Source organism: Ambystoma mexicanum, chromosome 10 (assembly GCF_040938575.1).
Source record: "Ambystoma mexicanum isolate Mex_15411 chromosome 10, UKY_AmexF1_1, whole genome shotgun sequence".
Classification (NCBI taxonomy): Eukaryota; Metazoa; Chordata; class Amphibia; order Caudata; family Ambystomatidae; genus Ambystoma; species Ambystoma mexicanum.
In genome coordinates, this window is record NC_090932.1 from 1,255,579,679 (window position 1) to 1,255,607,307 (window position 27,629).

Below are 27,629 nucleotides of genomic sequence, written 5' to 3' on the forward strand. Positions count from 1 at the left end.
TCAAGCACTGACACCAAAATGACTTTGCATGGGCGTTTGCGGTTTAAAGCAATACATGAGAAAAATGTCCCCCTGCTAATGTAAACATATCAGGGAAAAGACATGGGGCCTCATTACAAGTCCGGCAGTAACCCGCTGGACTTGTAACACCATTTCTGCCGCCTGGGACCCCGGTGCCACCATGACATTAAAAGTCCCGGCGGCCCGGGATATCAGGCGGCGGAAGGTGTAAGTCTCCATTCTCATGGAATCGCATAGGACTCCATGGGAATGAGGACAAAGAAGCACCAGCACAGTTGCTAATGATGCCAATGCTTCCGTGAGAACTCTGCATGCTGAGTTGTAGTGTGGCAGTCCGGAAAGGGTGCCTGTACGGTGCGACCAGACCGCCACACTTGTAAAGAGGCCCATGGTGTGTGTTGAAAAAAAAGATGTACATTATGCTTCACATGCAAAATACCGTCAAACCTTTGAAAAGAAAAGTCCACTTTGTTTCCATGAAAAGTTAATGTAGGCCAGAGGCAGACCATTTTGCTTGTTGTGGGGCAAATGTCACAAATGACTCCCTGAAAGCCTGGCTTGCATCCAAGCTGTTTACAACTGCAATAAGGTATGGCCGCTAAGGGTGTTGGGCAGATGACCTAGCTGGTGCATGACCGGAATGTAAGCGGAGGTGTGAAAGCAGGAGTTGCAATCAAGGCTGAACTCCAGAAAAAAGAAAATACAGGAAAATAGAAGCTTTCCAGATCAAAATGGTGGTCCCCTTCAGATAGGAGGACAGGATGCCACATGTCTGCAGTGTGGGATATCTGTGTAGTCCGGTGCATTCCAGATATTTACAGTCTGCAGACTACACTTCAAACAACAAAGATACTAATACAAAAAAACTCTGGTCATAGACTGATCCAGAATGGCAAATGGCCTGGAGACCAGAGAGCTATATGAAGATTTGCTATTAATTTAAAAGGACTATTATCATTTGGCCATTTTTCTCAGCAACCAAATGTTGTACTGCCTTCATTTTTGTGTAATTTATTATATTATTAGATTAGATAATTTCCATGCGATTTTGTTGAAATAAAATCCACGCACCGACTTGGCGAATTGTGATGACCAGCTAAAAGGTGTTCCTGGCTGCGCTGAATATGTCCCAAATATATGAGAATTGGCGAGCTTGTGGAGAGTAAAATTAGGAATGTGGAGAGTACATTTGTAAAAACAATGGAAAATTGCCATACAGCTGTGCAACATGGTGCAGACCTAGTAAATCACAATGTATTTTACATATAACTTGTTTGTTGCCAAAAGTTGACATGAAAACAAAAGGAATTGCAAATGGGAACTGCCATATGTCTGCTCCAGACTCCTAAACCAATCCTTAAAGAGAGGCTGCATTTGGGAGGAGAGAGAGGTGTAACTGTCCAATCCTGGTTAGGAGAACTATAGCAGGGAAGTGGAAGAACTGCAGAAAATTACCAACTGACAGCTACAAGGAAACACCAAAGGAAAATCGAAATTGCATTTGGGTGGAGCTGTCTATTTCTGGGGAGGCCTAAAACGCTGACTGGGCCCTATGGTGAAGAGCTGGGGAGCATCCTTGAGAGTGGAGTGACCAGACCCCTGCTCTGTCCTCCCAGAGGGTCCTGAAAGGCAGATGACTTTCTTGAACTTTAAACAGAAGCTTTCAATGTAAGTAGAATTGAACAATTGAAACCAAAGGTGGGGAGTCTGCTTGCCTTACATCCTTTCCCTCTAAGGGCAGGGGGAGGGAGGGTGCTGTGTAGATCCCTATCCTATTTAACTAAACATATTAGTTTAATGAATTCCCCTTGGCAGAACCCAACAGGGTGATTTTTTGTTAAAATTCAAAACCTACAAAGCTCATTCCCAATGTGCGCTTAAAACTATAACTGCAATTTAATTGGGTAATCCTATGGGTCCAGCTTCCCCAACACAGGTCTTTAAGTGGAGGGGGACTGAAAATCCAAAATTATTAATTAATTCAAATTTTTACTATCCAACTTCACCTAACACAGACCTGTAAGTGAGGAGGGGTCTGAAAACAAACTGCTAAATCATCCTTTGCTTTTTTTTTAAACCAAACGTGTGGGTGAAATCATAATTGCCATTTGCATGTGTACCAATCTATTAACCAAGCTTCTATCCTATTAAGCATGCAGTAACATCAAAATTGTACAGCACTATACATGTAAATTGCTTTTGTTCATTGAATAGTGTTGATTGTTTCAGGAAGTGAAATTGGGATTAAGTAAAGTATTGTGATTTGTGTTTTTACCAACCAACTTGTGTAATTTATTTGTGTAACCAGAAGTTTAATTGTGATCCACGAAGAAGGTGGCATGTGTCATTTTAGTGTGATCGCCATTGTTTATCATTCAAATACAAATATATTTCCTATACCCCGGCCTGGAGATTTGTGTGACTCTATATGAATCTTCAGTAAGAGCAGCGCTAAAAACCTAAGCAAATATTGCAAGGCTCCTTGATTGGGTGGGAAGTGTAAGGAACTCATGGTGGCAACAGTAGAGACAGACACAAGTGATCACAGTTCAAGGGTGTTTATTGAACTTTATAATGGGTGAGATAAACGCCTAATCTATACCTATTCTAAGGTGGGAGCAAGCTACAACCATCAAATGATAATAACTATTGCCGATCCTTGCCACTAAGTTACAAAAGGAGTGTGGGACAATTTTCACCAGAAATGAAAGAAGTGTTCACAGTATGATAAGTCAGGATGGGTTGGCTGTGTCTCCCTTCCCCACGTTTTTAGCACTGGATAAGGCAGGACTTCTCAGCACAGCACACTCCTGGGCCTCTCCAGCACGCGGTTCACAATTCAAGTTCAATGATACCAGGACCTTCAGGGGCCAAGTCTCTTTAGTACAAAGTCTCTTGACTAAGAAGGGTTGATGGATCAAAACGGTTCCATGTCATTTCATCGCGGGATGTTTTTTGGCAGGGTTTTTTACCACAGATTTTTTTTCTCGAAAAAAACTCATTGAATATTCTTTTTTTTTTGGGTGGGTTACCCCCCAAAATCCCCATCCCCTTTAATTTTTTTTCTATTCCCGTACACCCACACCCAATTTATCTATTTTTTAATCCCCCCCAAAAAATCGATGCGTTTCTTCAACAAAAAAAAAATCCACGGTAAAAAAACCAGCGAAAAAACATCCCGCGATGAAATGACGTCGTACCATCAAAACAACAATACAAACAAACGTTTCGTCAGTAATCTTGCACCTTGGGTGATTGCTCTTTGCCCCTTGGATCTGCGTCTGCCGGGTTCGGATCCTTCTTGCAACTTGGGCCTCCCTCGTCGGGTTCACTATGGCCTTTCACACACTGCAGCTCACATTATTGTAGAGCCTTAAATGTCCTTTCAAACAACTTCCGCTGCAGACAACACTCTTGTCAACAAAATGTTCACGGCGCATTACTCTTCACCCCAACTCACAGGCCTCCCTCTACCGGGTTCACATTTGCCAATTTCACAGTTCAATATGCTGTATCATTCTACGGGATTTATTTGTCCTAGTTTTTCCCTTGGCTTCTCTCCGTCGGGTTCACATAGCCATCTTTAACACAGTTCATGAATTTCGAACAGAGTTCAAGATTTTCTTATCTCATCAGAAAGTGTGGTTTCTCTTCTCCTAGCTTTCTTTTGGCATCCCTCTGTCAGGTTCACACTTGCCTTTCCACAATGTTCGCAATCTCTATCAGGAAGCAGGGTTCCCTTCCCCTAGTTTTCTCTTGGCAATGGCTCAGAGACTTTCCAGTGTACAAGGGATTTGACGTGACTCTCGTAGGACCACTCAGACACTGCATGCCACCCTTTTCCTAGGGCCTTCTGGTACTTGTTGGTCCAACACTAAAAGGGCCAGCGAGAATCCTTCGAATGAGCACTCCTGCCACGCCTGACCACTCTGCTGCTGGCCCTTCTCTGGGTTTTCTGAGAAGTTCAAAACACACACAAACTCTTTGTTCTGAATTTCTTGCATTCATCTAATGTTGCCACTTGCAACCTTGGATTCAATATAGTTCACTTTGATATCAGTTCCCTTCGACTCATCGATTGCGCTGAATCCACTAGCTTGGCTTGCCTGCGGAGTCAAGGACGGTACCATGGGAGCCAGCGTGCCTCCCCGCCTCCGTTACAAATGCAGGAGGCCCCTGTGCACAGCTCACATTGATCACTCCACATGTCAGTTGTATTTTCCGGTCTTATAATTCCCTTTCAGAGGCTTTGCAGGTCTGAGTTGAAAAGGGAAAGGCCAGATCCCCCTTCATCGTCCCTCCAGGTCTTGCCGCCTTTCTCCTACATTTGAACTGCTGGTTCATTTGAGCTGTTTCCTCATGCTTTCGGCCTTGCTCGTAGTGTGCTCTCGTGCTCCGCCTTTTATCCCTGTGGGGAAGCTAGAGGGCCGTCAGGTGTGAGTGGTTATTGTCAATTGCCTTACTCTGCTTGATCCGTGTGTTGGGACATGTCAGGTAATGGCTCTGGTGTAAGTCAGTTTTCTGTTACGGTGTAAGAAAGTGTTTGTGTTGGAAAAGGGGGGTAGAGCTACTAAGTATCTGACAGGGTAGGATGGGGAAAAGGTGTTACAAGGAAGGGGGTACCAGTGTCTCAATCTTCGGTGTCCCACTTCTACTCCCTGAAGACCGCTCATCCAGGTGATCCTCCCACACTGGTCCATCCAAGGAACTGGATCTAACAACGATGACCATGTTGGCGACCTGGATGACAGATCTCCGGGGACCAGCGGGTGAGACACCTTTAGGTGTATCACAGAAGGAACTCCCCAGATTAAGGGTGCTCACAATATGTGACAAATTGGGGACTGGTCTGCCAGGATCTGGTCTATTATTGTTGCCTCATGACTAGTGCATTGGTGATAGGATATGAATTTTGGTGTAACTGCATTGAGGTAGATATAAAGTCGCCGTGCATTGTTTTTTTTTTTGATAACATGTTTTATTGTCTTTTCGTGTTACAATACAATAACATATAAACTTACAAACATAAAACTGTGCATACATGTGGTGGAGCTACATGAGGGACCTCTGCCTATATGCAGACCAATGTAGAAACACAAGTGAGGCTAGGAATACAGTAGATATTAACCATATCAAGAGTCCATTGACATTTCACGTTCAGTTCTTACAGATGACTAGAGGATTTAATGACCTAGCTATTATGCCCAGAGGCGGCGAGGGTGTTACGACTACAAGCTGGATTATTTCAAATTGCACTGGTTTCACAACATCTCTTCCCACTTCCCCCATACTTTGTCTGCTTTGCCCGGGCACCCTCTTGCTTGGTAAACCCGTCGTTCCATTGGGATGATTGCATCTGTCTGATTTCCATTGTTCATACTGTGGAGTGATCTCAGAACCCCATAGTTGCGCTATGTTTCGTTTAGCTATGCCGGTGGATGTTGAAACAAATAGCTTTTCAAAGCGCGATAGGCCCTGTTCCGTATCAATACCCAGTAGAAGGAGTTTGGGGTCAGTAGGGATTGGTCGGCCTAAGACTCTGGCGATTCTATCACAGCAGCTACGCCAGAAGTGTTGTACTTGTGTACATCGCCACAGAATGTGATAGAATGTCCCCTCTTCTTCCTTGCAACGTAAGCATTTTGGATCAGATGTCTTGCCCCACTTGTATAGCGCCGCTCGAGGGTAATATATGCTGTGGAGTATTTTCAGCTGAATGAATCTGATTCTTGCTGAGATCGCCGTTTCCCTGGGGTACATTAGGGTATCAATCCAGTCTTCGGGTAGAATCGGACCCACGTCCCCTTCCCATTTGAGTTTCAGGCTCGAGAGCTCTCTTGTGGCAAAGGAGGAGATAGCGTTATACATGGTGGATGTGATCCTGGCGTTCACAATGTCGATAACTATATTTCTCTTTATGGGCGTGCACTCTGGCATTTCCAGTAAGCGGGCTCTCTGTTCCATTAGTGCATGGTGTACCTGATTATAGTGGAAACCTTCGGCGGCAGGAAGATTGTGTGTGGACGAGATTTCGGCAAACAGGATTAATTGATTATTTGCATATACCTGCTCGATGGTATGAATACCAGCTGTTACCCAAGCCGACCATTTAGGGAGATTGTCGAGACCTGCAAGATGGATGTTGTTCCAGATGGGCTGGACCGGGGTGAGTATGTTGTCCCAACCTATGTACTTATGAGTATCTCTCCATATTTGGGCTGTGTGGGCTGTGATCGTGCCCTTAGGATGACGATTCACACTAGTGTATAGACTTTCAATCGGGGTCATATCATGACGGGCAGAAATCTCAGCCTGTATGTGGGGGAGTTTTGAGTCTCCGTGCAGAATGTCGTTTGTTTTCGCCATCTGTGACGCCCAGTAGTAGACCTGGATATTCGGTAGCCCTATTCCCCCCCTCCCAGACCGAGCATTGGAGGGTTTTAAGCGCTGTTCTCGGGTGTTTCCCTGCCCATAGAAGCATACGTGTTATTCTGTCTATTGTGTGGAATTCTACAACGGGAATACTGAGAGGGGCGTTCTGGAGGATATAGAGGAATCGGGGCAGGGCCAGCATTTTGAAGAGTGCCGCTCTGCCTAACAGCGTCAATGGCAGTGATGCCCAGTGAGCTACATCTTGCGAGTATCTTTTGATCAGGGGGTGTAGGTTTTGGGTTACATAATTGCCAAGTCTGTTTTCTATTAGGACGCCAAGGTATCGGAACTGTGTGGTTTCAATAAGGTATGGGGAGCCGGAAGGCGGAATTCAGTCTATCCCTTTTACCAGAAAGAACATCAATTTCACCCAATTCACTCTTAGTCCGCTAAAGACCCCATAATCCACCAGTCATAGAGTTACTATAGGGCAGGAGACAGCCTGGTCCCCCAGATATACTAGAAGGTCATCGGCATACAAGGACACCCTGTCCTCCCACTCTGAGTTCCAGCAGAAGCCGCGCCACGTGAGTGAGCTCCTAGGATGACTGCCAGCGGTTCTATTATTAATGCAAATAGCATAGCCGAAAGTGGGCAGCCTTGCCTGGTACCCTTACCCAATGGGAATATTCGCGAATGCCAGCCGTTTACCCTTACCTCTGCTAGTGGGCAATTATAGAGGAGTTGGACCCATTTTATAAAGGAATCACCAAATTGCATCTTCCTCATGATCGTCCATAAAGCATCCCAATAGACAGTGTAGAAGGCCTGTTCGCAGTCTATGGCCAGTAATGCTAGTGATTGTTGTAGCACAAGTGCTTCTTCTAATGCCAGATGGAGTCTGCGAATATTCATTCTCGTCGACCTTTGGGGCATGAAGCCAAACTGGTCCGGGTGTATCAGTGTTGTGATGACCACTTGGAGTCTATTTGATAGCACTTTGGCCAAGATTTTGTGTTCACTATTGATTAGGGATATGGGTCTATATGAGCTGCACTCATCAGGGGGTTTGCCTTCCTTGGGGATCACTATTATGGTGGCCTTACGGAGGTCAAATGGGAGCCTACCTTTAGGGAGTGCTCGAACATGTTGAGCATCTGCGTGGATATGTCCAGGTGGTTCAGCTTCTTCCAGATATCGTTCGGGAACCCGTTGGGTCCTGGCGTCTTGCCCGTTTGGAGCTGGGAGATGGCCGCAGATATTTCATCCACTGTTATTTTGCTGTCTAACATGGTGACCTGTTCCGTGGTAAGTATTGGGAGGTCGATGTTGTCGAGCATGTCACTGGCTGGTGTGGTGGCCGGGGGCTTGTAGAGATTTTCGTAGAAATCTGCAAATTGCTCTGCTATCTCGGCATCAGTGGAGACTGGTTCTGCGTCTGCTGTCTTAATGCATTTCACCTTTTGATGCCCCTCTTCTCGTCTCTCCAGCCAAGCGAGCATTTTCCCAGCTTTTTCTCCCGTTTCATAAATGCGTGCCCTCATGGCGTGGTGTGCCTTTTGGGCACAGTCAAGCGATAGGTTATGGAGTTTCTTTTGCGCTAGTGTTAACGCTCGATTCGTCTCCGGGGTATCGTTGGTGATGTGCCCTACTTCCCTGGTCACCACCTCTTCTTCGGCAGACTTAATCTGTTCACAGTGTGCTTTTTTCTTTGCTGACGTCCACGAAATGATGTCGCCCCTCAGGACTGGCTTGTAGGCTTCCCATAGTGTGGTAGTGTCCTCGATCAACCCTGAATTTAGCTCATAGTAATTGGACGTGGCTGTCTCTATCTTCTCCTGTAGCTCAGGGAACCCCAAGTAGTAGGTGTTCAGTCGCCATGTAGGTGGAGGGCACGGTCTCTCTGTTTCTAGTTCCAGGATCAGTGGGGAGTGGTCCGAGATACCCCGTGGGAGTAGGGATGCGTTGCATATTTTGTGCACATTTTGATTTGGCAGGAAGAAGTATTCTATTCTGGACATGGAGGCGTGCACTCCAGAGTGGAAATAATATTCTCGGACATCTTTGTGTATGTCGCGCCATGCACTCGTAGTCCCAGTGCAGAGGCAAATGGCACCAATTTGGTGGTGGCAGCGGGATTCCTTGCCCTCAGGTGTGAGCGATCTGAGACATTGTTCATGACCTCGTTAGTCTCCTCCAAGCACCCATGTATCTGCATAATTTTCTGCAAGGATCGGGGTAATGTCTGCTAGGAGAGCACTGAGTAGAGATGTGGGGGGGAGTATATTGCCAGGATCAGCAGGGTTTGATTCCATAATGTTGCCTGGATGTGTACATAGCGGCCACCTTTGTCAGGAGGACTATGTCAGGGGAGTGGCGATTCAGACTATGTCAGGGGAGTGGCGATTCAGGTGTCGTAACACCAGCCTTCTCCTGATACTGGAGCCTAGCCCATTGACGTTCCATGTCATGAGTGTTAGGCGCCTAGTGGTTGGAGTCACTTCAGGTGGCATCTGGTGCGTGAAATATAGTCTCACAGGTGAGTTTCTTTTGGTGCTTTTGCAGCAAAATGGCAGCATGGGCCAAGTTTACGTTGCTCTCGGTACCTTTGTATGCTAACATTTGTAGACAAACATTGTCTCCAACTCCCCCCTCCCTACGCTCTACCCTCAACTGAAGCATCTGTCGACCCAACAGCAACATGTGAACAGTTAAACTTTCCAGCACCTCCGTGTGGTGCTGGAACTTAAGTCTTGGTCCGGGGGTCGGGTGTTTGATTGATTAGCCACCGGCCTGGATGTGTTCTGTGATTAGACTGTTGTAGGGAGCGGAGGCTCTGTAGCGTTACATTACTTGGTGGCTCTATCATATTGCTCACAGCTGCTCTTACTTCATACATCTCCCTGCTGTGGGTTTTCTAGTTGTGGTTGCTGCTGCGGTTCTTGTTCCGGTGGCCGCTCTGGGCGGGGGCTATTGCGTTCCCTTCTCTTTCTTCCCTCAGCGCTCCAGTCCCCTTATATGTGACGCTCAGCCCAGCTCCACGCTTCTCTAGGATCAGTGAAGTGCACGGTTGTGCCCTTGTGGAATATCTTGAGTTGGGCCGGGAAGAGTAGCCCATACTTGATACCCATCGAGTGCAATCGTTTCTTGAGCGGGTCGAATGATTGGTGCGCTTTCTGCACCTCCCTGGTGAAGTCAGGGAAGAAGGCTATCCGTGATCCGTTAAATGTGACCGTGCCCTTTGATCTCGCCAGTTGGAGAACAGTGTCCCTGTCCCTATAATTCAGAAATCTGGCGATGACTGTGCGTGGTGGAGATCCCGGTGTAAACTTGCCAGTTGGGATACGGTGGACACGCTCGATAGAGAAGAACCTGGAGAATGATTCTGCGTCATAGGTGTTTGCTAGCCATTCTTCGAGGAACAGTTCCAGGCATTCCCCTTCTGCTTTTTCAGGAAGGCCGACTATACGGATATTGTTGCGTCTGGATCTGCCTTCACTGTCCTCAGTTCTTGCTTCCAGGGTTTTAATGCGCGCTAACATGCTCGACACTTGCCGGTTCACTCTACGTAAGTCATCCTCGGTTTCCGAGATTCGTGTCTCTGCTTCTCCCGTGCGGGAGGTCAGCTTTTGCAGGTCGTGGCGCAACAAGGACACATCAGCGCCAATATTGTCCATCTTTTTTTCCATTGAGGTCCTGGAGCTGCAATGGCACTCATTATGTCTCTGAGGGAGATATTTTCTTCCACATGATGTACATCGGCCGCTGGGAGTAGATGCATATTGATCAATTCTACTCTGCGTAGATGTTTTCCTGGGCTTATCATCTGCTTAGCAGGATATTGATGCAGGAGGCTGGTGTCGGGTCTTGATGGGGGCAGTGCTGGTCGATAGGATAGGCCGCTGTTGCCCGGACTGTGGTGGTGGTTACAGCGGTGCTAGGCGTGGTGTACAAGACGATTACTTATACTTTGTGTGCACCTTTATCTCAATGTCCGCCAACCAGGGGGGGGTGCCAGTTCTCTCTATCCCACCATCTCCCGCTCCTTACCGCCCTGCAGCATACTCGGGAGTCGGATTGTTGGGGCCGTGCCTCGGTTTGCCGGGGGTTCTGTGCGGGCACTCTACGCCGAGCGGAGCCCCCGCTGTCACTCCGTGGATCATCCCTCATTGCTGGTGCAACCACCCCTGAGCCCGCCTGGGCTTACCTTCGCTCTCTCTCTCGCGAAGGGGAATGGTCTGCAGGTGACGAGCGCCTTTCCACAGTCCGAGCACCGCCACTCTGCACTTCGTCCTCCGGGCGCGCCCCGGGCTCGCAGCCTCAGGATGTCCGCAGAGGCACCTGCCCAGCAGTTAACAGCAGGCTGGTACCCGCCGCGGATGATCGGGCGAAGCCCGCCCTCGGCTGCCGCACAGCACCTCTGTCGGGATCAGGATATCGGACGCAGAGCCGGCTCCTCACGTGGGCCCATAGACGCTGTGCCCGGTGCCTGATTTCGTTTCAGGGGCTCGCTGTCCTCTGCCTCGGTCGCTGGCTACTGCAAACTCACGGCAGCCATCTTGGGAACGTTTCGGGTCCCTGGACTTTGCGCTCGCTCAGGAAACCGATCCACGCTCTGGTTTCGCGCCGTTGGAGTGCGATTCAGTGCAGCAGAGGTTCACACTTCGGTGAGCTACTTTGGGGCTTGTCACAGAAGAGTTTTAATGCAGGATCGTTGCAGGATAAGGCTGGTGGCACGGGAGCAGCAAAACTCACGTCCTCATCGTACGGCTGCTGGCCACGACCCCGCCGTGCATTGTTAAAAGGCCACTGTGATGCTTGATGCCTGAGTTCCAGTGAGGTAGATAGGTGTAGAAAAATAATACTGTGTAGCGTGTTAAGGCAAAAAGGAGCTTGAGTAAGAATTGATTATTGATTTGGCATTGTGTGTAGAAATTAAACGGAACAGGGTGATTTTTGCCCCTGTGCAAAGAAAGTTTTACAAAAGTTGCAATAAGCCATTTTAAGACGACTACCATATAAATGTGTGATGCCAAGAAGCACCTCCTGGCTAAGCTATTCATTTGAGGAGAATGGGGTGAGGGTGAAGCCGGGAGCTGGAAAACTAGAATGGTGCAACAGGTCACCTCAGTGAGAACTGACATTTGATGTGAAGGTGGGATATCGCACAAAGAATTAGAGGCATTTTATAAGAACCAAAATGTATGTGAAGAACTGAGTCAAATGGCTCAGCTCACAGCTTATTTATTTTTCCACTTGCAGTTAGTGGAAGAGCGACTGCAAAAGAGTGATGCTGTTGTGATGAAGCAGACTGAGGCCTGGAAATAGGCTCAGAAAGAACTCACACAGCTTGGAGATAAAGTGCAGTGGAGCGAAAATTTTGAGTTACAACAAAAAAAGATTTATTGAGCAACTACAGGATAAGCTGAAAACACAACCGCAAGCCAATGGAGAGAGAGAAATAGAATTCACTGCACTGCATAATACATGCACTGAGGGTGCAGACATGAAGTCACCTGCATTCCCAAATGAATGACCGGACTGGTCATAACAGAGGGTTGTTAGATGACATTGTGGCTCTCAAACAACAAATTAGGGAATTGGAAAGAGAAAATAGTCAGTCCATCATTAAAAAGATGGACTCACAAAAGGAGTTTGATGAAATGCGGACAAATGTAAATATTCTGAAACAATTGAATTTACAACTGGTCAAAGACCAAGATGCACTCAAGTTGAAAGTGGATGCAGAGAAGGAACAATCATGTCCTCAGGATCTGAACCGAATTGGAGAAGAAAGGAATGAGCTAGTAGAGTGTGTGAGACAAATAGAAGCTGAACTAGTAAACACAGTGAATTGTAGGGATGTGCAAAAGAAAGAGGTGTTTCTACTGAAGGAAAAGCACCTTGAACATGCACACAGCATACAAGGCTCACAGAGAGAACAGATCACTTCAGCATGAGGTGCAGCAAACAAAATATCTGGTGGTAGCTCAGAGCAGGGTGCTTGACGCTAATCAGGCCTTAGTGCCAGAATTAAATTGCCAGCTCTCTGACTACCAACAGCAAATAAGGAAAGAGAGGCACAGGTATGAGAGTCTCATCAAAGAAATTGAAAATGATTGGCCAGGTGCCTAGGGGCCTGTTTATCAGGATGTGGGACAATGCCCACTGATCAAGGTGAGGCACCCCTCCCAGCAGGGACCTCATGCCAGTGATTAAGACCTCTCATGTACAAATCTGAACCGACCTCATGCATGCCACCTATAAACAACACGGTGACATGAGGGAGTTGGACTTACTCAGGCCTAGCCCAACTGATCCAAAAGGCCATCCCCTGTCTGATAATGATGAGTATTCATCTCTGCCACATGGAAGGGAAGGTAGCCAGACCAGTGTGTCCTGGGAGGCCAAAAGGAGTCTTGTGAGTTATTATGACCAGGAAAAAACCTCTGATGACAAGATCTGGGAGTTAGACTTGCAAAAGATGAGGATACAAAAAGACCACCTGGCCCTCTTCGCTGGAAGAGAAAATTCAGAGATTCAACCCAGGAAGAGTATATTAAAAACCTCCATCCATTCAGGGGGATTGGAGGATTTACCCATACTACCTGAAAGGAGAAAAGAAGAGATTGAGTGTAATCGTGGGTCTAAAAGTAACGACTGGGAATGTGACCCTGAGAGCTCTCTGCAGTCCAGGCGAGAGGAGTCCAGAACCTATGATTCAGGTAGATATTCCTCATCTCATACAGATATGGAGCACCTAGAGGACAGCAAATGGAGTACACAAATTATCTCTGAGTCAGAAACAAATGAATGGACTCAGGTGCAGAGGAAGAAAAAGACAGGGAAACAGAGCAAGGGTTTTGTGAAAGACCAAATAAGACAAATCAAGGCCATCAAGAGCTTCCTGACCCCATACCATAAGAATGACAAGTATTCCATTTGAGAGCACTTGGACATTCATGAGCAGATGATGGTATCATTCCAGATCAGAAATGATGTGAATTGCATAGCATTTACTAAATGGACCTTCTCACTGAATTACTCCAGTTTCTTTGCAGGTCAGGAGAACAAGGATCATTATAAATGGTACACCTATAAGGCATCCATTTGAAAAGGGAATTCCTCACACAGAAACCTACAGTAAGGCTGCATATAATTTGCAATGTGAGGAAGATCAGGTGCTTGGGGAGTTTGTGCAGGAGCTAAAGTGTGAATTTGCTCAGACTTCCTGCTGAGTGAACACACATAGAAGGGAGTTTGTGACCACCTATTTCCATGTGATCCCTAAATACATAATTACTCAGCTGGTGCACGACTTTCATGAGCACAGGACCATGGATTGGGTAATTGAACAAGCCAAACAAAAGAGGTGATGACTGGAAGGTTTAGAATTAATCTTTACCACTGTATTTTCTCTGGACAACGCTCCAGACCATCATTCATTGCCTGCCAAGACATTACAAAATGGGAAAGATCATATGCAAATCGGGCTTGGTCCTACTTCAAAGGGGGCAGTTCAGCCTCAGCTGCTTGGTCACATCCCTTCTGCGCAACCACAAGCATCCCCAAGCATGTTTCGGCCTTTTTGGGCCTCATCAGTGAGGAGTAGCTTGGGTCTCCAACCCCAGCAGGCACGGGACCCATGTCGGGGCATGCCCGTCCCACTCAGGGTAACTACAGCAAAACAAAAGAGGTGAAGACTGGACGGTTTAGAATGAATCTTAACCTCTGGCTTTGCTCTGGGCAACCCTCCAGACACCATCATTCTCCTCTTGCCAAGCCCTTACAAAAGGGGGAAAGACCATATACAAATCAGGCTTGGTCCCACCCCAAAAGGGGCAGTCCAGCCTGAACCACTTGGTCACATCCCTTCTGCACGAGATCACACGCCCTTGTTCGCTGCACTATAGGGAACCAAGCAGCACCTCACTGAGGAGGCCCAATAGGGCTGAAACATGTCGAGGTTGCTTGTGTTTCTGTGCAGGGGGGACCTTGGTTAGCAGTACAGGCTGGGCTGCTACCATTGGTGGCAATCCCTGACTGATTTGCATATGGCTGGACCCCTTTTGCAATGGCACAGACAGGCTAAAAAACAGTCACATGGAAGATTGCCTAGAGCAATGCCAGTGGTTCAGATTCATTGAAAACCTTCCACTCATCACTTTTTGGTTATAATTGAACAAGCCACCAGGGTCTATGAGGTCCACAGGCCCACTGAGAATGAAAACAGCCACAAAACTCCTAAGCCTCTAACACACCTGCTGCTGCGAAGGTGGCAGAGGTGAGAACTACCCCTCCCTTGTACCTGGAGAAACAGAACAGCCTAAACGTAACTCTCCTGCCAACAAGCAAAATGAAAGGCAACTGGGACCCCACCCTGACCCAATCGAATAGTAGTCAGGCAGGGGCGCAGAACAATGATCCCTTGTACCGCGCCACCTATGTAAGCCCTAGGTACAAGGGTACAAAGCCAATCCTGGGGTATGTGTACACTCCTCCAGCTAGCGTGGCGGGGACCAATTAGGTAAGCACTGCCGTGGGAAACTTCCCTCCAAACATCCCTCAGGAGAGAATTATTACTCCACCTCCCAATTTGAACTTTTTCCCCAGATATCCCCTAAACCAAAACTTCCAAAATAATCCTCCTCCCTCTCCCTGATTCCAGGACAATAGATCCCTGAACCCAGGAGAAGGGAGATTCAGGATGGAAAATAATGGGGGCAATTTCCAGTAACCGAGCTACTCCGGGAGAAGGGTCAGTTACCCTTTTTGGGAGCAGTAGAGGTATGACTCAAGTGCTCCCTAAAACCCAGAAAAGGTCTTGCAGCTGGAGCGACATGTTGAGCAACTGACCAGTGACCTGAGGTGCATGCTGAGGGCTCAGCCCAACCCTCAACCTCACCCTGCTTCCCAGAATGCCCCAACACTCAGGGCTGAATACAGGGGCTGGAGGGGAATGACGGGAAGAAACATCAGACAAACCACAGGTTCATGAGGAGGGGCCTCCGGGTGGAGGGGAGATGCCAAGCCCTAGAGGAAGCTTCCCTTCTCACTCAGAACCCCTAGAAACCTCTTAGCCTGAAAGTGACCATTCTACCCCTGAAATGTTAGAACCCAAAGAGCAATGGGTAAGTAGGAGAGGCCAAAGAAGAACCAACTTTGTAGAAGAGTGTAAGACTATCCCCTTGTAAATAGATGTGTCCCTGGAGGACTCAGGTAAACAAATCCTCTCTTTCAGGAATGGAGGGATCACTCCCAAAGAAAAATGTGTCCCAAAAGACACTGAGTGGGACAGGGTAAGTATGAAGACTCACCCAAAACAAGATACTATTCAACTCCCAAAATATGAGCCAGACAAGGTAGAAATGGGGGAGTCTTTCCACCAAACAGGTCTGAGAACAGCCTCCACGAAAAGGGGGACAGAAAACCACCCAAAATCATAGATTGTCAGATTTCAATATCAAGAAAATGACCACTGGCTGGAAAAAAAGACACTTTCTTTGCACCCTGGAGGACAAAGAAGGCTGATTTTATGCACCAGTCAGGATGCAGGGTCATTGCGAATTATCAGCTCTGTTGGTTACTGGATCCCAAGCCACCCTTCTGTCCAAAAAGGCCTTTGACCAATTAAACTCAGGGTGGGAAGGGCTACCAAATTCCCCTCATATCACTCCAATGGCAACTCACAAATGTTGATGGGAATGACATTTCCTTCGAAGGGACTGCAGAGCTGGAAATCAAAATTGGCTGTCACTGATTAAAACATCCAGTGATAGTCATGACTCAGGAAGGCACTCCTTGTTTACTAGGGAACAATCTCCTGAGGAGGTCATCACCTCTAATCGACTGGGAAAACAAGGTCCTCTGGACCCAGAATAACAGGCCTATAAAAAATAAAAATGAGTACCAATCATGTAAGCTGAATGTTACCTGTAATTTTTTTGATCGACTGTCTGAGAAAGTAGAAGTCCATTTCAAGAATGACCAAGTCCCAGACATCCCTGTCATCACTGTAGGAGAACAATCTTGCTCCCAATTTTAAGTGGCAATCCACACTGGAAGGTAATACCCTAAAATGTTACACCAGTCTAAAATCTGAAGAAACCTTGACTACCGTGACACCTGACAAGGAAGAACCCACTCAAAATCTGACGGACATTCCGAAAAAAGGGCAGACAGTTGTTTTTTCCCATTCAGTTAAATGTTAAATGAGGGGGGGAGCCTGTGCCTAAATAATGGAAGGAGCTTCATCAGTGAAGGATTATTCAGGCAACTCCCAAAAGATCAGACCATTCCCACATTTAAATTGATTGAGAAATGGGAAGTAGGTCTTGAAACTCCAAACGTCGCCTGCCTAGCAGGTGTAACCTAAAAACTTCAATTGAAAACAAAAACATTTAGCATAATTATTGGGTTGTGAGAGATGTCCCTTCTGCATTTATTTGGGCAGTGACATTCTCAACCACTTCGCAATCAATTTGGACTTAATTAATGACAAGACATGAATATTGGTGGATAACATCAACCCTCGAATTATCACTTTGGGCGCAGACACCTTTATTCGAATGGAGGTTGAAACCCAACATTATTCTATTGATTTAGGTAATGAAGTCATGGGACCAATCCCAAACGACTGTTTCAACATCAGCGACGGTAGTCCTCCAGAAAAGATTTCTACTAGGCAATCTTGGGGAATTTCATGGGGTACTCTTACTGCCCCTACAAGGTGCAAGCAGTGATCTGTGACATCATGAGGGAGTAAGTAGTGTTCAGAGTCAAGGACCACTTCCTAGAATCCCTGGAACCTACTATCCAGGTCAACACCATCAAAAGAGATGTCTCCACCCAACTGGAGGATACTACTGTAATTGCCAAGCCCGATTCTTTCCAGGTTTCATAATTTTAAAAAAAGGGACAGCCCGGGGCTGAGAAATTGAGTGTAACAAATGGGGGAAACCGCCGATATTCAATTGATCATACTTCTAGTTTTGTATGATTTTCTATTTTTTGAAAAGAACTGTATTGGCGTAGGGAAATCGCCATGCAGACCCATCCTATAGTTGGAGATAGAATTAGGAAGGCAGGGTTACAGGTAAAAATGAAGTAGACTGTAACATATGAAACAGGGAATAGCCTTATTTAATTTAGCTATGCCAATGGTTTTCTTATTTTTCAGTAATGGTTGTAAGACATTAAAGTAGTACAAACCAATAATAATCAAAAACATGAGTCTTGTGAGCACAGTGGACAACATATTGGACAAACGAAAATTCGTAGCTCCAGAGTTGAATATTTAGCTGTTCAGGCAAAGACAAGTGAATTGCATGATTTAACACCATTGTAAACACAAACAAATACAGAATTTACATACTGGTAATAATACAAATAGAAAAAGAAATATTATTTAAAAAAATGGAAAATGTATGTCCTCAAGTGTGACCCAAATTTGGGTCTCGTTGCAGTCAAATGGTGACCAATCCTAGGTCAACGTTGGGAACAAGTTCCCTTGGTGTAGGGTGGACTAGTTGGAAGTGGGCAAAGTCCTTGGACGTTTCGGCTCCAATTTTGGCGCCTTCTTCCAGGCCTGGATTGTCTCCCTGTCGGTAAGAGCACACTTTGGAAGGACTGTTTTAGAAAATAAAAAAAATAAAAAACCTCAGATGGTTCAAAGTGGATGGGTACGAACAGCAATGGAAAAGGGAAGACTAGGCTTCCTGAATCAGCAGCACAAACCTTGTGTACAGGTCTTTGGAATGGCAGGGCCCGTGGGAGGGTAGCAGCAGAATACGTCAAGTGGTGCTCTTAAATCCGGGGTCAGTCGGGCCTGGCAGGGCATGCAGAGTGGACCAAGTTGCCAAGATAATTCTGTAGTCAGGGAGGGCAAAGGTTATATGGACCTTGTGCTATGAACCACATATGGTGCTGTGGGCACAGGCACTAGACGGTAAAGGAATTGTCATCCAACTATGACTTAGGGAATTGTCATGACCAGCTAAAAGGTGTTCCTGGCTGCTCTGAGCATGTCCCGAATCTGAGAATTGGTGTGCTGGTGGAGGGTAAAATCAGGAATGTGAGGAGTAAAGTACATGTTCCTAAACTATTATGCTTTTTGTAAAAACAGCAGAACATTGTCAATTAGCCATGCAACATGCTGCATATCCCGCTGTTGTTTTATAAATTCCCCATGATGAGCTGAAGCGGAATATATATTTATATTATGACAGTTACTAGTTAATCACAAAGTTTTTGACACAATTTGATTTTTTGCCAAAAGTTGACATGAAAACAAAAAGTGATTTCAAATGGGAATTGCCATATGTCTGATCCAGCCTACTAAACCAATCCTTGGAGAGAAGCTGGTCTTGGGAGGAGAGAGAAGGTTAACTGTCAAATCCTGGTTGCAAGAACTCTTGCAGGGAACTGCTCAATATTGAGATCTTGATGGTGTCATCACTGGTTTATAAACATTACCAACTGACAGCCATAAGGAAATACCAAAGGAAAATCGAAATTGTATCTGGGTGGAGTGGTCTATTGCTGCGGAGGCCTAAAAAGCTGACTGGGCTCTATGGTGAAGAGCTGGGACCGTATTTGAGAGTGGAGTGACCAGACCCCTACCCTGTCCTGCCAGAGGGTCCTGAAATGGAGCTTGCTTTCCTGAACTTTAAACAGATGCTTTCAATGTAAGCAGAATTGAGCCAATTGAAACCAAAGATGGAGGGGTCTGCTTGCCTTAAATCCTTTCCCTCTATAGTGGGAGAGGGTGGGGGTGGATGTGGGTAAAACTGTGTAGATCCTTAGCCTATTTAACTAAACTAAACATATTAATTTAATTTAATTGCCTATGGCAGAACAACACAGGGTGATTTTTTTGTCAAAATTAGAAATTAACAAAGCTCATTGCCAGTGCGCGCTGAAAACTATAGACTGTAATTTAATTGGGTAATCCTATGAGTCCAGATTCCCCAACACAGGTCTTTGAGTGGAGGGGGGGCTGAAACCCCCTCATTTCTAAATCATCCCAATCTTTACTGTCCAACTTTCCCCAACATAGACCTTTAAGTGAGGGGCTGTAAAAACAGACTGCTAAATCACCCTGTCTTTATTTTAAAGCTAAGTGTTGGTGAAATCATAATTGTCATCTGCATGTGTACCAATCAATGAACCAAACTGCTAGCCTTTTAAGCACGCAGGAAAATTGAAATTTCACAGTAGTATAGATGTGAATTGCTTTTACTCATTGATTAGTGTTGATTGTTTCTGGAAGTGAAAATGGGATAAAGTAAAGTATTGTGATTTGTGTTTTTCCCAACCAACTTGTGTGATTTATTTGTGTAACCAGAAGTTTAATTGTGAGCCACAAAGAAGTTGGCGTTTGCCGTTTTAGTGTGATCTCCATTGTTTATCATTCAAATACATACAAATCTATTTCCTATAACCTGGCCTTGTTCTTGGCTCGCTGTGGGCACAGACAGGATAGGGGGGGGGGGGGATTTGTGTGACTCTATATGAATCCTTAGTAAGGCCAGCGCTAAAAACATAAGCGAGTACTCCAGGGCTCCTTGATTGGGGGTGGGAAGGAACTCCAAATGTTATGGGTGGTCTCAATATAACACAACACTTTGTATCACCAGTAGGTGGGTCTTCTGGGGATTGTTTCACCTCAGCCTGAACAGATGGTGGGGTCATGTAATGAACTCAAGATTATTGGGCCTATGAGTTTGGTACCTAGTGGAAGTCTTGGGCTTGTGCCCCTTTTGCCCTGGAGAGACATAGCATTTCTTCTTAGTCTCTGTAGAGAGGTCCCCCCAATGTCCCTAATGGCAGTGGTGTACTGTCCATTAATTAACACACTGTGCTTTGTGTAATACTTAGTGTTCTCTGGGATAGAGGGGTGGCTAGGCTGGTTGGGTTGGTCCCAAGAATCAAGAAGTACCAAAGTAACTCTTGCTTGTATCCCACAGGGTTCCTGAGCCAGGGAGTGAAAAAAGGACCCTGTCACTGGGACTTCCTCTTCCTGAGGAAAAGTGAAAGAGACAGTGGGGGATCCCAGAGGGGTTGCCCTTACATTTGGGATCCCCTTTCACATGATCACCAGACCCACAAACTACAGACTTACCAAAGTTCTGTAGAATATGGGTATTTCTAGTTTGGCTCAAGAGGGGTCATTAGCCCTTTTGAATTTCCCATAGTTTTTTTACTGGTTACTTTTGTGGGCCTCATTGGGTTGTATTCTTTTGGGGTCTTTCTCCTCTTCCTTCTTGTGCTTTTTCTCCTCCTCTATTTTGTTAGGAGCCCCAGAATTCACATGAGTGGCCCTGTTGGCTACCCGCAAGTCAGCAGCAAGTGCTAGCTTCTTGGGATCTAATTCTTCTGAGTCAGCTAGGTGCTGTTTCAACTCTGGGGAACAGGCATCAAAAATACGTTCAAGCATGAAGAGATTCCTCATGCCCTCAAATGTTCTAACTTTGTAGCCTTCAATCCATCCATCTAGGGTTTTCAGGGATTCACACACCCAGGTTGCCCATAAATTCCAACACTCTTCTTATACTCCCTAAAACATTTCAGATATTCGGAATGGGTCTTGTCATTCCTGTCTAGGAGTGCTTGTATGACCAAGCTGTAGTCGCTTCTATCTACTGCATCCATCTCCGGAATCACATCACAGTCATTCTGGGGGAGCGTAGACAGAACCCAGAGGACTTGATCTTCCTCACTCACATCTTGCATCTCACATGCTAGTTCAAAAGCTTTCAGACAATCAATGATATCACATTTCCCATCACACTGACTCAACAGCTCCTTATGAAGTTTGGGTTTCCTGGTCCTGGAAGCATCCACACCGGAGGACCCTAAAATTGATGGAGAGTTACCAAAATAAATATTTCCCTTTTCCAACTCTTGGTCCAGTTACTTCTTTCTCAATTCAAGCTTCCTATGCTCCAGTTGAAACTTAATTTCCAAAATCCTGGCTTTCCAACTCAAGGAGGATCTCAGGAGACCTGGTATGTGGGGATGTAGGCATGGGAGGTTGGGCTGGTGGAGGACCCCTAGCTGGTGCTAAGTCTTCCTCCAATTCTATTTCTTCCTCTACACCCAGGTTTTAGCTTAAATCACAATCAACCTCAATATCCTCACTTAAATTAATATTCGGTCTGGGTGATACAGGTCTACTTTGTGACTTGTGGAAGTCCATTAACGTGTGAATCAATTCACTTTTGTTCCCTTTTTGTCTGATGCCTCTTTTATGTTACATAATTCTCTAGGTTCTTCAACTCTGAGTGAAACAAGAGCCTCTTGCTTAAAATTCTACATATTAATGATTTGTTAAGTTACTTTTACAAAAAACATTTTGTGACCAGTTTTAGAGGATGGTTTCCCTGAACACTTGAATCTCCAAGTTTCAGTGTGTCCAGAACTACACAATCCCACTGCTGCAACACCACCTGTTAGGGGGTTTTGCTAAAGTTATGTCTGTGACAAGACTTCAGAAAGCTCCTCTGTCTGTGAAAAGACTTCAGAAAGCTCCCCTTGGAGGAACAGGGTTACGCCCCTTATGTTTAGCTTGAACTACACAAAGGATTGGTAGCAATGGCTGAGGAGCCAGGCTTAGTCTAGGAGGGTTGAGGGAGGTAGTGAGGCACACAGTTCTCATAGCATACAAATAGTTCAAGGAACTCTTACACAATAGAAGTTATATAAAACAATATGCATTTATTAATATACACTAAGGCTTGTAGCATTCAAGTAAGGTAAGTACTATCACACAATAATATAACAGGAGAACAGTTACAATATTCACAGAGTTAGAGACTTCAGAATAGCAATAAAGGGAACACATCACATAATCAAATCTCCTCAAACATATATGCAAACTTATTTCAACTTTGATAACTTTTTATAACTTTATCTTAGACTATCTAAGAAAGTACAACCCTGTTTTAGGTGAGTATCTTAAAGTCAGGGGGCCACTAGAGCACCAGTGACCAAGGGCTGAGGAAGACCAGGCAAGAAAGCAGAGTTCTGGGATCAAAGCAGCAGAGTCCAGCTGAAAACTCTTCAAGTTAACAGGTTGGTAATATCCAGGTTTGCTTTGGCAAGGAAATATACAGTTTCACTAGCTGGATTGCCACAGGGACAAGTGTCCCTAGGCAAGGTAGAGCACAATGGGTTGCCCACCCCATGTAGTTCAGGGTAGGCCTCAGGGGGTGCAAAGATTAGCTGAATGCAGCCCCCAGGAACAAAAGAACAATACGGCAAGCCACAGGTAAGTAACTAGGAGTGGGTCAGTACCTTCTCAATGAAGAACACGATGCCACAGGACGGTCCCCAAGGTGAGGCGACAGCAGACCCTGGTTTGGGTTTCTTGGCCTTGGCGGCTGAAGAAGGAACTTTGGAGGGATCAGACGGATGCACTCTTCCAGTGGGACTCGTTGGAGCCATTCACAGGCTTCGAGACATTGACGTTGACGCCTGGCAGCCTTCTCTCCGGATCTCATTCCTCGACTCAGCTGAGGGGACGTCTAGCAGTGGGAAACAGTCACTGCAGGCCCAAAAGGATGCAAATAAGGTTTCACCCAAAACCACGCTTCACAGGATGATGCACCGCAAAATGGCACAGGTCCCAAGGTATTGAGAGATTGCAGGCCCGGTAGGTGCAGCTCTTTGAAGGCCGGTGCAAAATGCAGGTGGTCTTGAGACTTGATAGGCTCACCAGTCCAGGGGAGGAGATTTTCACTGTCACTCGGTATTTGGTGTTGGGTCAGCAGCGGTCACTCGACGGCTCTGGCAGTCGCTTGGAAGTTGCTGGGGATGTCCTTCTACAAATTCCTCTTCAGATCTTCAGTCCAGTGGTTGACTCTGAGTTTCTGCTCCAGGGCCCTTGTCTTTCATGCAGGAAAACTGGCTGAGCCCACCAATCACCAGACATTAATTCATTCAAACTCGTGGGGTGGCTGTCCAATGGGGACAGCCAGCCTCCAGGCATAACATGGTTCCAGCCAGGCACACTGCAAGACAAAGCCCAGAGAAGTTTCGGCCACCTCCGCCACTTCCTGTCCTTTCAGGCACTCAGAGTTTTGACTGGCTTTCCAAGGGAAGACCGCTAAAGACAAAAGACCCATGAAGACCTCCCACGCAGGCAGAAGAAGGCTCAAGAAAGAACAAGTCATCAACAACAGGGCTTAGAAAAGTACAGCCACCATTTTAGGCAAATTGTGACCCTGGTGTCACTTACCGTAGCTGCAAAGGCAGCCTGTGACAAAAGACCACAAAATGTCATGCAAAAAGGTACACTTATACCAGCCTGTCAGGTGAACTTGTAACAGCAACTAAAAGTTACTGGAAAAGCAAGAAAAGGGAGACATTGTTTCCCCTCAGCGCTCCACTTAAGGTGGGGTGAGCTGATGACGCAAAATAAACTACAGGTGGGACAAAAGGGTCCCCCCTGCCCTGGTTATATGAGTTAACACAGGTACACTAAAAAGGGAAGCTCACAGAGCTCCCAGCAACACTGCACAGAAGTGCTCTGTGCTGCAATAATAAAATGTAGATGCCAGAAAATATGGAGGAAAGCATAACTCCATTAAAAAGTACAAAAAAGAGGTAAAGAAGGTTCCCATGGTTAGAGTAAAAGAATGAGTGAACATGGAAAAAGGTTTCCACGCACTCCGGAGAGTCAGTCCAAAAATACAATAGTCCTGCAAAAATGCTGCGGGACTCACAAAGTAGGGAGAATTTCACTCAAGAAGGAAAACCTACCTAACACAAGCAATGATTCTAAGTAGTCAAGGGAAATGGAACAACACAAGAGGTTTAGGGTAACATTACAACATCACAGTTTAGGCTTGGGGCTTTGAGACAGGTGGGCAGATGGTGACTGGTGAGCTGAGAATTAATGTATAATTCAAATATGCTGTTCCAGTACGGGTTCCCACTGAATGAGTTAATTATGTGGATGAGGCATGCATTCAAGATCATTTGTTAAAGTTATTGATTAAAGATGAGAAAATATAGGTGCCACTGTAATTCAGGGGACAGAGAATTCCAAAGAGAAGGATTGGTTCATTGTTTGTTGTGGTTTGAGGGTGGGGACTTGCAGGCTCAAATTGTCTTTGCTGTTGAGGTTTCTGGAAACTCTTAACATAGTTAATTTTTCATGTAGGAATTTAACAGTGTTTAGATGTTGGTCGTTTTAGTGAATTGGGGTGGGCTAGCTTCGAAAAGGATCGACGTTATAAAACTGAATCCCAAAAGCTTGAATTACAAAATTGCAAAGCCCACTTGTTTGCATTTTGTAATTTGAGCTTTTGGGATTTTGGTTTTTTGTCCCCCGCTGGGCATTTAATGTATGCTGGGGACACCCCTGCAACCGCCAGAGCCCATAATACCGAACAAGTGGAGCCGGGGACACCCCTGCAATCCATGCTCCTCTTGTTTGGTGTTATGGGCTTCGATCTTTTCTACCAGGCCGAATGCACAGTAAACGGGCATTCAGCCTTTTTTGGTGGTATTTTGGGTGAAACCCCTTCAAAATACATGGATCAAAATTACAATTACAAACAATTTGGATCAGAACAATATGTATTAAGTGCAAACTCTTTCCCACACAACCAGTTTCATGGCGTTACACATATAACACAAAAATAGACTTATAAAAACCAATTAAAGCATATAAACACATTACTATTCCCAGACAACGTCCAGCAGTCTTCCATCCATCCTATGATTCAATGAAGACAGGGGTGATGTGTTGGAAGCGTTTGGTGCATGAGATCAAAGAAGTTGCCATGTGTTGACTTTTTTTCATTGGTGCAAGGACGCATTTCAGGGGACAGGCTAGGAGGGCATTGCTATATTCCAGTCTACGGAAGACTAGATCGGGAACTACTAAAGAGATCAGATTAGGGTCATGTGCAACCATATTCTTGGAGCTGACGTGGCTGTTGCTACAATAAGGCAATTCTAGGTGGCTTCACAGACCACCCTCATCAGAGGAGGCATTGGGGAGCATTATTATAGTCCTGAATGATCAAATCTGACCTAAGTGTAAAGGTGTGTGAGCACGCAAACAACACACTTCCTGGGGCAGATTTCACCCTTGGAACAGACCTACTTCGAGGTTGAATAGGAGTTTGCAGACTAGGATAAATCCAGTGATTTGTGCCCTTGACTATATTTGTAGAAATGTTGAGCTCTAAGTGAACCAACATCCAACTCCAAGACAAAGAGCTTGAATAGTGACAAGGTAAGCAGAAATAACTCATTAAATGTGTGGGGGTGTAGTACTTTTATTTGGTGGTAATTCTGTGACTGTCACTTTTATGGGCGATAACGGAATTACCAGAATTTTACTGTACCACTGAACTCTGAGTTTGGAGGTTAAGTGCATGGTTTACTTCTAGAATTTATCTGAAGGTAAATTCTCCACTTTATCTCCGAAAAGAATTTATGGTATGCAGTCTTTATAACAAATGAAACAATAACAGTGTTTTCAATATTTTCATGAGTCTGTTTAAATGCACTATCCAACACTTTCCCCAAGTATTATAGAGTTGAGACAGGTATAGCTATATTTTCCCCAAACAGCTGGCTAGACAGATGATGTATTGTTCTGTGGTAACCTTGGGTTATTGGAAAGTATCACCAGGATATTGGTGGAGCCTGAATTCGTGTCTCTGATCAGTTCACACAAGGGCTCCATATATATGTTCAATAACATGCACAAATGGACTGAGCCTTGTTGAACTCCATATGGTGTGATAACTGGGGAAGAAATCGAGTTTTCATTTTTGATACACTGAGCATGGTCTTGGAGGAACCAAGGTCATCATTTTAGGATGATCCCATGAAAGACATAGTGGGTTCTCATGCTGTAGAGGAACACCAACTGATCCTTCATTGTGGAGACTCCAGAGAGGCCCTGGAGGAGGGGTGAGAGGCCCGGGAGGAGGGGCAGGAGGAGCCTCCATTATCATTGCAGGAAAAGAATGTCATCCACTGAAGATAGCAGTCTTGGGGCTGCATCCTGGTCTGATAGCTGATTTATATTTCATAACAAGATACATTTTTAGCACAACCATATTTAATTTGCACAACCAAACAGTTTTCCAATGTTTTATCTAGGAATGACACCGGAGACCGGAGCGTCAAGGTCTGGATACTTCAGTGTCACTTTCTCCTTTTTTGTTTCATGAAAAGGGCATTAGTTCTCTGCACCTAAATTGCCTTCTGAAAAGCATAAGCTAGAATTGATGAGAAGTGGCTAAAGGTTCAGTTAGCACGGATTAGAGACCAACCTAAGGTGACTGGCAGCTGCCATGGAGAGCAGAAGAGGGTAGATGCATCGCCATAGCCACCAGCTGAATAAATACTCTGCCATAGCTGGGTGAAAGGTGGATGCAGTATCATGTTCACAATATTCTACAACAGTGTTGCAGCAGGATAACACAGACAACGAACTGGAACAGAATCAAGAATCAAGAAAATAAAGTTTGCATCTATCTTAAATTGAAATAGCCAAATGTCCTCCATGCATTAATGCGGCAATTCAGAAATGGTCTATCAGGAAGAACACAAACCAGGGCCACAGATTCCAACCAAAGACACATTTAGTGAAACAGTACTGGAACTACAAATTCCATTCTGCACCAAGCAAGTGCTGGCAGTCCCACGCCACCATAATACTCTTGACACTCCCTGCCTCAATAAAGGGCCTGACTCTCTATGCTGGCCTGATGCTTAGGCATGACAGACAGACATCTTGAGAATTCACCAGAATTCTCCATGAGATAAGGATGTCCTGAGGAGGTACAGCCAGAAGGAACACATAGTTTGAGAAGCTTCTTGCACCAAGTGTGTTTGCCGTTCTTCTCTGTACACTGAGTAACACTGAGTCGTAATCATTTGGAGGGAAGGTTTTCAGGTTGATGACTAGTTATATGAATGATCATGCATGTGGGATTAAGTCTTTTCAATGCCATTTTTGCATGGATCCCGGCAACTCCTGAAACCTTTCTGACTCCCCGGTCAAAGTAAATATTTGAGAAATTAAAATCTGAAATGGGGTCTACCAGCTCGAGGTCTTGCTTTGGGACAAACCTGCAATTATAGAGCAGGCCTTGGAGAGGGTGGGGGGACATTCTTGTGTGTCCTATGTAGTCTTTGCAGAAGACTTGCTTTGCACAAACACGTTCGTGAGTCCTTTTTGCGCGACACGTTGCCTCCATTCTTTT